General features: G+C 58.2%; 1 long non-coding RNA gene across 3 annotated transcripts; it reads right to left on the reverse strand.

The window, feature by feature from the left end:
- Positions 1-906: 906 nt before the first annotated feature.
- On the reverse strand, positions 907-4,734 carry LOC121664071. 3 transcript variants are annotated; one of them, XR_006015861.1, is made up of 3 exons: positions 4,142-4,734; positions 2,671-2,794; positions 907-1,315 (listed from the first exon to the last, which is right to left on the reverse strand). It is a non-coding gene; the product is annotated as an uncharacterized LOC121664071 (long non-coding RNA). The 3 variants fall into 3 exon arrangements; XR_006015859.1 differs by having other exon boundaries at positions 2,671-2,759; positions 4,142-4,725; XR_006015860.1 differs by lacking the exon at positions 4,142-4,734 and having other exon boundaries at positions 2,671-4,135.
- Between the last annotated feature and the right edge of the window lie 6,309 nt (positions 4,735-11,043).

The raw sequence follows: 11,043 nt of genomic DNA on the forward strand, positions 1-11,043 counted from the left end.
TCCATCCATCCATCCATCCATCCATCCATCCATCCATCCATCCATCCCTCCATCCATCCATCCATCCAATCAGCCATCCAATCAGCCATCCAATCATCCATCCATCTGTCCATCCATCCATCCATCCATCCAATCATCCATCCATCCATCCATCCATCCCTCCCTCCATCCATCCCTCCATCCATCCATCCATCCATCCCTCCATCCATCCATCCATCCATCCATCCATCCATCCATCCATCCACACCCAGCCCAGCCAAGTGGCTTCTGGATGATTTGGGGGGGCTGCATCCCATTTGCAAGTCCCCATGGAAACACCCCCCACCAGACAAATCCACCTCTCCCCAATCCCTCTCCCAAACCACCTCGGGCTCAGCCCTGGCACCATCCATGGAGCAACCACGACGCTTGGGATGAGCGTTACCCCCAGAATGGGTGGGAGCCAAGCCTTGGGGACCCCCAGCCCACCCCCCGCCATGGGTGGCACGAGGAGGGTCCCCGAGCCCCCGTTCCCGGAGCAGCCCCCGGTGCCACCGGCACGTGCCGGGCGCTCCAGGAACGTCTCCCCCACGCTGCGCCTCCCCTCGCGTGTCTTTTGCCATCTGCTGCTGTCATTAAAAAATTAAATTTCCATCTGCTTTCACACTCCCGCCTCTCCCGCCGGCTCCGGGTGCTGCCGCTCTCCGGGAAGCATCGCCCCCGGCTCCCTCCCGGGATGCGGTCGATCCGGCGGGATGCAGGTGACGCCGAGTTCATTTTCCCGCTGCTGTTTGCTGAGATGGCTTCTTCAATCCCGCGTGGAGAGTTGGGGGGCCCCACTTTCGGCCACCCGTGGGCACGATGGCTGCTCCGTTTTGGGGGCACAACCCAACCCCCCGCCCCCCACGCTGACACAAAAACTGGGGGTGCGGAACCCCAGGGGTTTTATTCATCGGGGGGGGGATCCCCCTCCCTGGTGCTGTTAGGAAAAGGGACAAAACGCAGTCCCTGTTGTCCAAACCCACCCGCGTGGGTGCTCCGTGTGTCCCTGCGGAGCTCCCGCGGAGCCGCGTCCGGCCGAGCCGCATCCTTCAGGCTGCGGCTCCATCGCGGCCGAGCGGGGACAGGTCCTGCCGGGCTGGCTGTCCCCGTGTCCCCGCTCAGCACTGGCTGCAGGGTGACGGGCCCTCGCCGCGCCGCCCCTCGCGGGACAGCGTGGTCCCCGTGGGCGTGGGCGGCGTGACGACGATGGAGGGCACGTGCAGGTGCTTCGGTCCCGAGGACACCGTCAGGGTCCCGTCGCCGCCGTTCCCGCTGCTCACACACATCTTCAAGCCTGGGGAAATTTGGGGGGGGTAAAAGGGGGATAAAAAGTCGATGGGGCACCAGGCTACAGCATCCCCACATCCCCGCCCTCCTCTGTGTCAACCCTCTAGGAGCCACTGGAGAATCCACAGCATCCTCACATCTCCTCCCCTGGATCCACCTTGGATTTTGGGGGGTTTCATAGGTGGATTCCCCCCCCCCGCCTCCCCCGACCACCTGCCCACCAGCCCACCCCCCTGAGGGGAGCAGATCGCTTTAATCTGCTTTTTTTAATCAGGAGAAAAGCCCCGCGCGGCACAGGCAGCATCCAGGGAGGTTTCAGCTCTTCCCAAGCAGGAAAATGCCTGGAGGGGACAGACACTGATATTTTTAATCTCCTTTTAATTAAGGATAAAGCCCTGCCTTATGTAAGGGAGCTGCAAAAGGGGGAGGGTCTTTTCTTTTATTCCAGACTCGAAGCCTGTCAGAGGGGTCTGGAGACATGGGGGAATATTCTGGGGCTCTGTCCTGGGTTTGGGGCAGGATTGGGATTCCCTGGCTGCCTGCTTCCCCTTCTCAGTCATCCTGTGTTGGACTGGGGGGGTTGTGGGACTTCCAAACACCCCAGACCACCCCATCCCAGCATCCCTGATGCGGAGAGGGAGCAGAGCTCATTTTTGGGTGATGCATCCAACTCCATGTCCATCACAACCAGAATCCCACAGAATCTGGGCTTGGGAAAAGCCAGGGAAGAGGCAGCCCTGCATCTGGGAGAGGGATACTCATTAAGGCCCATCCCTAACGACCCCAAGGGTGATTAGCAGGAGTCAGTGGGATGCAGAGCTAATGGGAGAGGCGATATCTAGCCTTCGCCCTGCGAGGCCAGGAGCATTAAAAGCTCCCACTTTCCCCTTGTGCAGACATCCCTGACGCCATTCCTGGCCTAAATCCATTAAGAAAATGAAAGTTGGGGAAGAAGCTCCTGGTTGGAGTATCTCTGGGGAGAATGGAGCAGTGAGGGACGCTTGGGGTTGGCCTGGAGGCCGGGAGCCGGGACCCTGGCTCTGGGCTGAGCCCATGCATCCCATCCATGTGTCCCATCCATGCTGGCCCTTTCCCATGTCCACCTGATTTCTTGAGGGATGTCATTAATCCATGGATTCTCCAGAGCAAAGGGTGTAGGACAACACAGGACTGAGAAAATACGCCTGGGAAAATCCTCTCCGGGCTGATCCAGGTGCAACAGGTCACCCGTGGGACTACCGAAATTCCACCACATTCCCAAACTGCACCAACCCCGCCCACACCTAAAGCTCCTCCAGGTACAGCCACCCTTCAGGTGCCTTCAGAGAGCAGGAACACCCCAACCCCCCACCCCAAAGTCACCTTTCAGGCAGGATAACTTGAGCCCCATGTTTTCATCCTCTCAGCAGGATCCAGCTCTCCAGCTCCGCCGCCGGCCCTCACCGCTGGCACTGAGGAAGAGAGGCGAGGGTTGAGGGAAGAGATCCTGGGAAGGAGGAAGGAGCAGGAGCTAAAAGCTCACATCTCTCTGTGCCTGGCTTATCTACCGGAGCCCGGGCACCACAGGAAACGCAGCTGCTCGCTCACAAAACCACGAGTGATGATGTCATGGCGCTTCAGTGACTCAATCTCATCCCAGGAGGTTCAGGAAGAACTTTTTGGGAGGGTGGAGAAGGAGCCTGTTGCTCGGTGAGGGGTCCCATCCCAGCTTCTCCGCTCCTGGGGTCTGGGCTGAAAGTATTTTGGGATGAGAAGGTCGTGAGCAGGAGGAATTGGGTTGGTTTTAGGTTGGTTCTTGCAGAGAAAGCCCCGAGTCCACACTCAGGAAATAGAGGGATGCTCCTGGGGCTGCCTCCCTCGGGCTGAGCTGGAGCAGCTGCCGGGATGCACTGCTGGAATTCACATCATCCCGCTCCTCTCGGGCATCCCTGATGTCTTGAGAGCTTTTGGATGGATGATTCCCGCTGTGGGACATCTTTTTTTTTAAGATGCTGAAATTTTTTCTGCGAAAAAGGTCCCTTTACTGGGAAATCTTCATCCCTCCTCCCACAGCTGCTGGGAAAAGCTTATTGGGATGAGGGTCAGTGACTCATTTTGGCTCCTCCAAGCTCTGGGCCGCACAGAGAGCCAAGGAAAGCCTCTGCTCCCCCTGCCTGACCTCTGCCTTTCCAAGAAGCCCTTAGGTGGGTCGGCAGCCGCCAGCAAGGGGAAGTGAAAATTTGCTATTTCTGCTTTGAATTCTGCATTTTTATCAGTTCCTCAGGTGCAGCCTGAGCTGTGACCCTCCCCCAGGGCTGGGGAGTGGAGTCCTCCCCAGGACCTCACTTTGCAGCTCTCCTGGAGGCTGCCCAAATAGCAAGAAATCTGTTTTGAGGCAAATCCTGTGGGTTTTGGCACCCACTGGTGGCTCACACCACTCAGGAACAGAGGAGGGTCATGCTGGGGACACCCAGCTCCAGACACAGGGGGGTCTCCTCTGGGATCTGATCCTTTGGGATCTGATCCTCTGGGATCAGCCAAACCCTTGCAGGACACAGCAGCCCCCTCTCCGTCGCTGAGGACCAGGCTCCAGCACCAGAGTTTGGGTAGAGAATTCCCCCTGTGAGCATTCCAGCGGCATTCCTGGTGCTTCCCGCTGGGGCTCCAGCTTCGCTCCCGTGTGCCAGCTACCAGGCCAAAGAAACGTTTGCATCCCGACGAGTTCACGCTCCAAAAACCCCCAGACACTCATCGCAGGCGTCACTGGAGCGGGGACCGAGCTGCCCGGGCAGGGGGGACACTCAGGGAAGGGGAAAAGGGGACAAAGCCCGGGCTCCGAGGGGGTGGCACTTACCCGGTGCCCGGAGAGGCGATGCCCGCGGTCGCATCCCACCTCCCACCGCACCCGGCTGCTCCTGGATGCCGGAGGCTGGGAGAAGGGGTCCCTCAGGAGCAGCCGTGCCCTGCGAGGAGGGCGGGAGGAGGTGGCAGCCGGCCGGCTTTGGCTTTGGCTTTGGCGAGGTCGGTTCGGAAGCCGGTTAATCAGGTTAGCGGAGCCCCGGCTCCTCCCATCCAGCCCCCACTCCAGCCCCATCCATGCCCAGCAAAGCCCTTGGGTGATGAGGAAACGCTGCTTTACTCTCAGCCCGCTGCACAAGCCAGCTCAGAGCTGAGAGAGAGAGAGGAAGGAGTGCCCTCGGCTGCAGGCAAAGCCCCCGGGCATCCAACATCCCTACAAACAGCCAGAGGGCTACCAAGTGCCTGGAAAGGCAAGTGCCAGTTTGGTATAAGGGTCCACACCCAGCTCTGACAAAACCCATCGCCATCCCTGAGCTCCTGCTGTCAAGAGCCAACAACCTCTGGGAGCACCTCCACCTTCGCCAGCTGCCAGAAAGGATCTTTTCCCCTTCCCAGCCCCAAAGCCAGCCTGGCAGCGGGAACAGCAGCCGGCAGCAGCGGGTTCCTCACCATTCCCAGGATGAGCGCTCCGGGTCGGGTCCCACCCCGCTGGGAGGATGCCCGGGAGGAGGCTGTGCCTCCGGAGCAGCCGCCTTCGCCTGCATTAGCAGCAGCCAGAGGCTTTTCCATGTTCCCCCTCCTCTGCAATTAAGAGGCGAGGCCCCGCGCCGGCTCCTTTTCAGCCGGAGCTGAAAGGCAGCGGTTCAAATGCAGGGCGCCGGCCTGCGGGGAACGCCGGCCGCACATTAAACACCCCCCGGCTGCGGCAGCGAGGGAAGGGAAGGGAAGGGAAGCTCGGAACCTCACCCAGGGATCGGGAACGAACTGATCCCAGGAGTTTGGGAGGTCTCCGGTGGGATCAGAGCCCCACCAAGCCTGGCCGGGATGGGCATGAAGGGCAGCAGGGAGTGGAAAAGGGTGGTTTTGCTCCTCTTTCTGCTGGTTTGGTCCCGCCACATCTGATGAAAATCACAAATCTGGGAAGAGCTGATTTCCTTCCTGATGTGACTCCTTCGATTTGTCAAATAATGGAGTTACGAGAAGCTCCAGGAGCGGGGAGGGTGGCACCGGAGCAAGGCTGCAGCTCCAGCTGCAGGCACAGTCCTGGGCAGAGATGTTTGCAACCCACAGCTCCTTTGTTTTCCCCAGAAAACAGACAAATTTACTGCTTTATGTGGATTTTTTCCCTGTTCAACCACAAAGTCCAAGAGTTAAAGGACAAAGTCTGAGCCAGGCCCTGGCAAACCTGATCTTTGAGGATCCCATCCCAAACTCAGAGCACACGGCATCCCATGGAGCCAGGGATCACTCCCGCCTCCGCACTGAGCTATTTTACTGCCTGCCTCCAAAACTACCTGTTTGCTGCTGCTGGCTGAGAACAAACAGCCCCAAACCCACGAGGGCTGGAATTAGCCCGGCCTGGAGCAGCAGTTGTTGCTACAACAGTGACAGAAAGAGACTGTCTTGCTGCAGCAGGGGTGGGAAACATAAACAGCAGGCTGCTAAAATACCTGTGGTTAGTTCTGCGGGTGCAGCACAGCTCCAGCTGCTCTGCTGACACTTGATAGGGACAAACACAGCGTCAAACACCCCTTCCTGTCCTCCCCAGGGCTGGGGAGCAAAGCAAAAACCTTTGTGAAGGTTTAAAAAGTGGGGGTTGTCCACCTTGAGGTGACTGGAGCCCGTCTGGTGTGGAGCCCTGGTCACTGCTGGGTGACCAGGGCTGGGGAGAGCTGAGTGCCAGGAACAGGAGCAGCCCAGTGGGCTCAACACTCCCTTTCCAGGGTCACTGTGAGACCCCCACATCCCTTCCAGGCATTCCTGATTCCTGTCACAAGGCTCTGAGCAGGGACTTGCTGAGCATCACATCAGGGCAAGTGGCCAAAGCCCACCAAGAGCCAGCTGGCCACGGGGAGGAAGAGGATGGGCTCAGGGGATGCGTGGGTAGGGAGCAGCCTTCACTCCCTGGGGGAAGAGCTGACCAGCACCTGCCTGTCTCCTGAGGTGGTCACTGACTGGTTTCCAGTCCTGGCTGTGTCCCTTTGGTAGCTGGGCTGCTCCTCTCCCGGTGCTTCCCAATCCTCCAGCTCCATCCTGCTGCGGGGCAGAGGAGGATGGAGGGGCTGAAGCCCTGGTGGGGGGTGAGGATGGAGGGGCTGAAGCCCTGGTGGGGGGTGAGGATGGAGGGGCTGAAGCCCTGGTGGGGGGTGAGGATGGAGGGGCTGAAGCCCTGGTGGGGAGTGAGGATGGAGAGCAGCCTCTGAACCTCCATTCGGGGGCAGGGCAGGGAGAGCTGACGCTTCCCAGGAGCCAGAGGAACCGCAGGGACAAGGGACACGTTGTGCAAACGCTGGCCACAAGAAAAGCTTTGGCTGGAGAGCCCGGGGCAGCTCTGCTGGCTCCCTTCAGGAGCTGCTCCTGCAAACACCAGCTGGGCTCCTTTCAGCAGGGAGGGGGAGGAAGCGGCTTTCTGGGTCACAGAGTCCCAGGGTTTGCCAACGCAGGTGACACGTCACCCTGGCTCCGTGCTAACGGAGCAACGAGGCCACCTGTCCCCTCCTGCCCCCGTCCCTTCTGGCCCGACCAGGGGAAAGGGCTGCTACCAGCCTGGCTCTGGAATTGCCCCAGAAAGGAGCTGCAGGGTCCTGCCCGGGACTTGCTGGAGCTGGAAGTGGCAACCGGTGCTGGGAAGGGAGAAGAAACTCCCTCCCGGACATCCACAGTCATCCAGGGCTGGCGAGCGGTACCCGGAGGGGGTGCCAGGCGTGGGGAGGGAGGAGGATGTCACGAGGAGGCAGCTGAAGGTTGCAGGCTCCAGGGAAACTGGAGCATCTCCAGCATTCCCCGAGCACAGGCTCTTGGCAGGACCGGCAGAGCGAGCAACCGGCAGGAACCGCGTGGGCAGGAAGCAGCCCCGGAGAAAATCCGAAAATCCACTGGGATGAGGCGGGAGCTGCTGTGGCGGGGGTCGGGAGCAAAGTGGGAAGCGAGCACGTACCTGAGGCACAGACCTCCTGCATCCAGAACAAAGCACCCCTCTCCCGGCATGGATTCAGCCGGGAGGCCACGGCCGGGAATTGGCTTAAGGACGTGGCCACGGCTGCCGCGCTTCCCGGCTCGCTGAGCTCCAGGGTAGTCTGGGCCCAGCTTTCCCTTTTATCCCCTGCTCCAACCTCGATAAGGCTTTTCAATTAGGTCCATCTTTTAAGCTCCAGGGCGCATTTCTAGGAAGGGCTGCGTCGTTTCCCTCGGCCTTCGCGGGCTGGCTCTGCGCAGAGCGGGCCATGCCTGGCACGGATCCTGCCCGCATCCCGCTAAAGCGCTGCAGCCGGAGCGGCGCTGCCTGGAAGCACTCACGGAGTGACCTCTCATCCCCAGCCCACCTACCGGGTGTTTGCAAGAGCAGAGTTCCCTGCTTCCCTCATCCCAGCTCCGGCAGGCTGGAAGTGCCACACGCAGGAGCGCTGTCCCCCCTGCCAGCCCCCCGCCTCCGTCCTCTCCGAATCCGCCTCTGCCGCCTTCCACGGAAAACCAAAAGGAAGGGATGCAGCTGGGGTGTACTTCAGGAGGGGAAGGCTGGGTGAAAATGTGGTCTAAAAGCGACAGTGGAAAAAAAAAAGGGAAATCGATCAAGTCCTCAGCGGATCCTTGGGCACACAGAAAGCGCTGCCGGCTGCGGGAGGGCTGGGTCAGGGCGCTGGGGGAAGCAAGGAGGGGGTTGTGGTGAAGGAGTGGGATGTGTTGAGGTGTTTAACTCCAGCTGGGAAGAGCAGAGCCTGGGCAGGATGGCAGGGGAGCAGCCTGGACCAGCCCAACAGGGACCAGCTCGTGTGGGTGCCCCAGCTTGGCTCCAGGAGCTGAATTCCACCCGAAGGAGAAGCAGAGCTCACAAAGAGAGCCCATTTCCCCTCGAGGCCATTTTCCCAGCTGCACTCAGCCGCAAGCCCACCCCACTAACAGCCTCTCCTCCATTAGCATCATCCCGGCTCTCCCGTGGCACTGCCCTCCTCCACCGGCATCTCCAGACGCTTCCCAGCTCGCGGAGTGCAGCGATTAGGCCTGGAGCCAGGGAGCTGAGAGACCCGGGATTGCTTCCCGCATCTGTCACTGTCACCTCTCCTCGCATAAGGAGTTCTTGGGGGCAAGGAGCCGCCTCTCATGGCTGGGGTGGGCTCTGCACATCTGTCTGCTCCCAGCTCCAGCTGTGCCAGGTGAACTCCGAACCGCTCACCTGCTCCCGCATCCACATCAGCTCGAAAAGCAGGAGCTGTTACATCTCTGCTCGCTTTCACAGGGGAGGAGGGAACATCCCAGGAGCAGATGGGAAGAGGGAAAATGCCAGCAGCAGGCTGCTTCGCTTGCTGGATGAAGGAAAAACTCCCCCAAATCCTCGTATGCACACACAGAGCGATGAGCTCGGGGAGAATGTGGGACCTGGCATTCCCTGGCAATGGGTACCTCACTCGTGAGTGCCCTGGGAACAGCTGGGCAGGCACCCTGCGACTCCTGTCGCCCACCTGCTTGTGGAGGTGTTTGTCACTGCTCTGCAAAATTGGGTTCAGAGTGGGGAAAAGAGAATCCCACAGGCTGGGAGAGCTGGGGGTGTTCACCTGGAGGAGAGAAGGCTCCAAGGAGACCTCAGAGCCTCTTCCAGTGCCTGAAGAGGCTCCAAGAAAGCTGGAGAGGGACGGGGCACAAGGGATGGAGGGACAGGACACAGGGAATGACTTCCCAGTGCCAGAGGGCAGGGATGGATGGGATATCAGGGAGAAATCCTTCCCTGTGAGGGTGGCGAGGCCCTGGTACAGGGTGCTCAGAGAAGCTGTCCCTGGATCCCTGGAAGTGTCCAAAGCCAGGTTGGACAGGGTTTGGAGCAGCGTGGGACAGTGGAAGGTGTCCCTGTCCATGGCAGGAGGTGGAATGGGATGGGCTTTAAGATCCCTTCCCACCCAAACCACTCAGGGATTCTACAGTTTCCAAGTGCTTCAGCTCGTGTGGATGAGGTAAAATTTGGGAGTTTAAACATCTGGGCAGGCAAATGCCAAATCTCCAACTTTTGGTGGATAGAGAGAAAAAAAATTAATGCTGAATGTCAGCAACTGCTAACAAACCAAAAAAGACTGGGACACGCATTCCCAGTGCTGCCTTCCCAGCTCTCACAAGGGCTCCAGCGAGAGATGCCTTCCCCAAGATTTCCTCCCCGTGAAGTTTGGAAAGGAATTACCTTGAATTCCTCTGCTGAATCCAACGGATCAACCAGCCAGGAAAGCAGCATCAGCAGGAAAGGGAAACGCAGCCTTCCCTGAGCCCTGCAGCTTCCTCATTCTTTCCAGAGAGCCACGGTGGCTGCCTGGATTTATGGAATTGCTGCTTTTGTCCAGCCTTCAATGCAAATAGGCCAGGGGAGATAAGATCTGCGGGTTTGTCCTCTTTGCTTCAAGCCAGCCTGGGCTTCTGCTGGTGGCAAAAAACCCTCAGCTGAGAGCAAAGGGAGGATTACAAAAGGGGAAGACAAAGCACTAAAAGCTGCTCCCCTTCCAGCAGCGTGTCCCAAGTTAGTGCCAGGGAATATTCCAGCAGGTTACACACTGAGGAGCCACACTCTGCCTTACAGGGGGAGCCGGATCAGCCTGAATTTGCATATTTATGATCAAAGCTTGATTAGGAGATCCTGTCACAAAGAACAAGAAACACATTTCCCGCGGCTCAGGAGACACAGCAGCTCCTTCTGACAACCCCGCAAGAGGAGTCTCGCTAAGATAACGATCTGCCTCTGGAACAACGCCTTGGATTTCACTGGGAGTTTGTACAAAGTCCTCTTCCTGCACCCTCTGCTCCCAGGATATCTTTTCCTACAGACGTGGAGCGGAGCAGCCACTGGAATGTGTAATCTGGCTGATTTTTGGGAGCTAAATACATGTTTTCAGTCAACAAGTGAAAACATTTCCCTCTCCTGCAAGCCTGACTCAGCCTAGGGAAGGTTCTTGACTCGGTGCCAATCTCTTTTGTAATCACATCTCACCCGTGCACTGCAGGGAAGTAAAAAACAAAGTGGCCAAAGCTTCCTCTCCTCCCTCCGACCTCACCTCGTGGCCCTGCGGAATCTCAGCTGGAAGGAACTCCACAGCCCGGAGGCATCCAGGTTCTATTCCCTGCTGCAAATGGGATTTCAGCCTTACCCCATCCCTCTCCAAGAGCAGGAGTGAAACTTGGGCTTGTTGAGTCAAAATAAAAAGATTCTGACAATTCCATTGTTTTAAAATAAGCCCAGGTTGGATGGGGCTTGGAACGATCTGGTCTAGGGGAAGGTGTCACTGCCCCCATGGAATGAGATGATCTTTCCCAACCCAAACTTTCCTGTGATTTTAACACCAAGATTGGAGACAGGCTGACATTTTGTGGGTATCTGGATCTTCCTTGTGACAACATTTCTGGGCAGGCAGAGAAGGAAACCTGGAGGAATTGCTGCAGCTTGAGGCTGTGTTTAACTACAGTTGGGCAGATGACCACGAGGAGCGAGGCAACGAGGGCTTACAAAGAGCTCTTCTAGGCTGGTATAAAGCTTCATTGTCCAGGGAACTTCTCCTTGGAAATAAATATTAATGGCAAAGGCAAGGCAAGCTGAACTAGGCTCCTTGAGTCCATGTACTTGGATCACTTGCCTTCAACTCAGAAGGAAGGATTTTGGACATACTTAAATGGACACCACGTGGAAAATGAGATCTGCTGATTAACCCCCCAAAATGCACGAAATTCATCAAATATTTCACTACTGTAGGCTCCAAGTGCAGATTCAAA

This window comes from Corvus kubaryi, unplaced genomic scaffold (assembly GCF_017639235.1).
Source record: "Corvus kubaryi isolate FWS band 111438036 unplaced genomic scaffold, C.kubaryi_AGA036_p1.0 37300, whole genome shotgun sequence".
Lineage (NCBI taxonomy): Eukaryota > Metazoa > Chordata > Aves > Passeriformes > Corvidae > Corvus > Corvus kubaryi.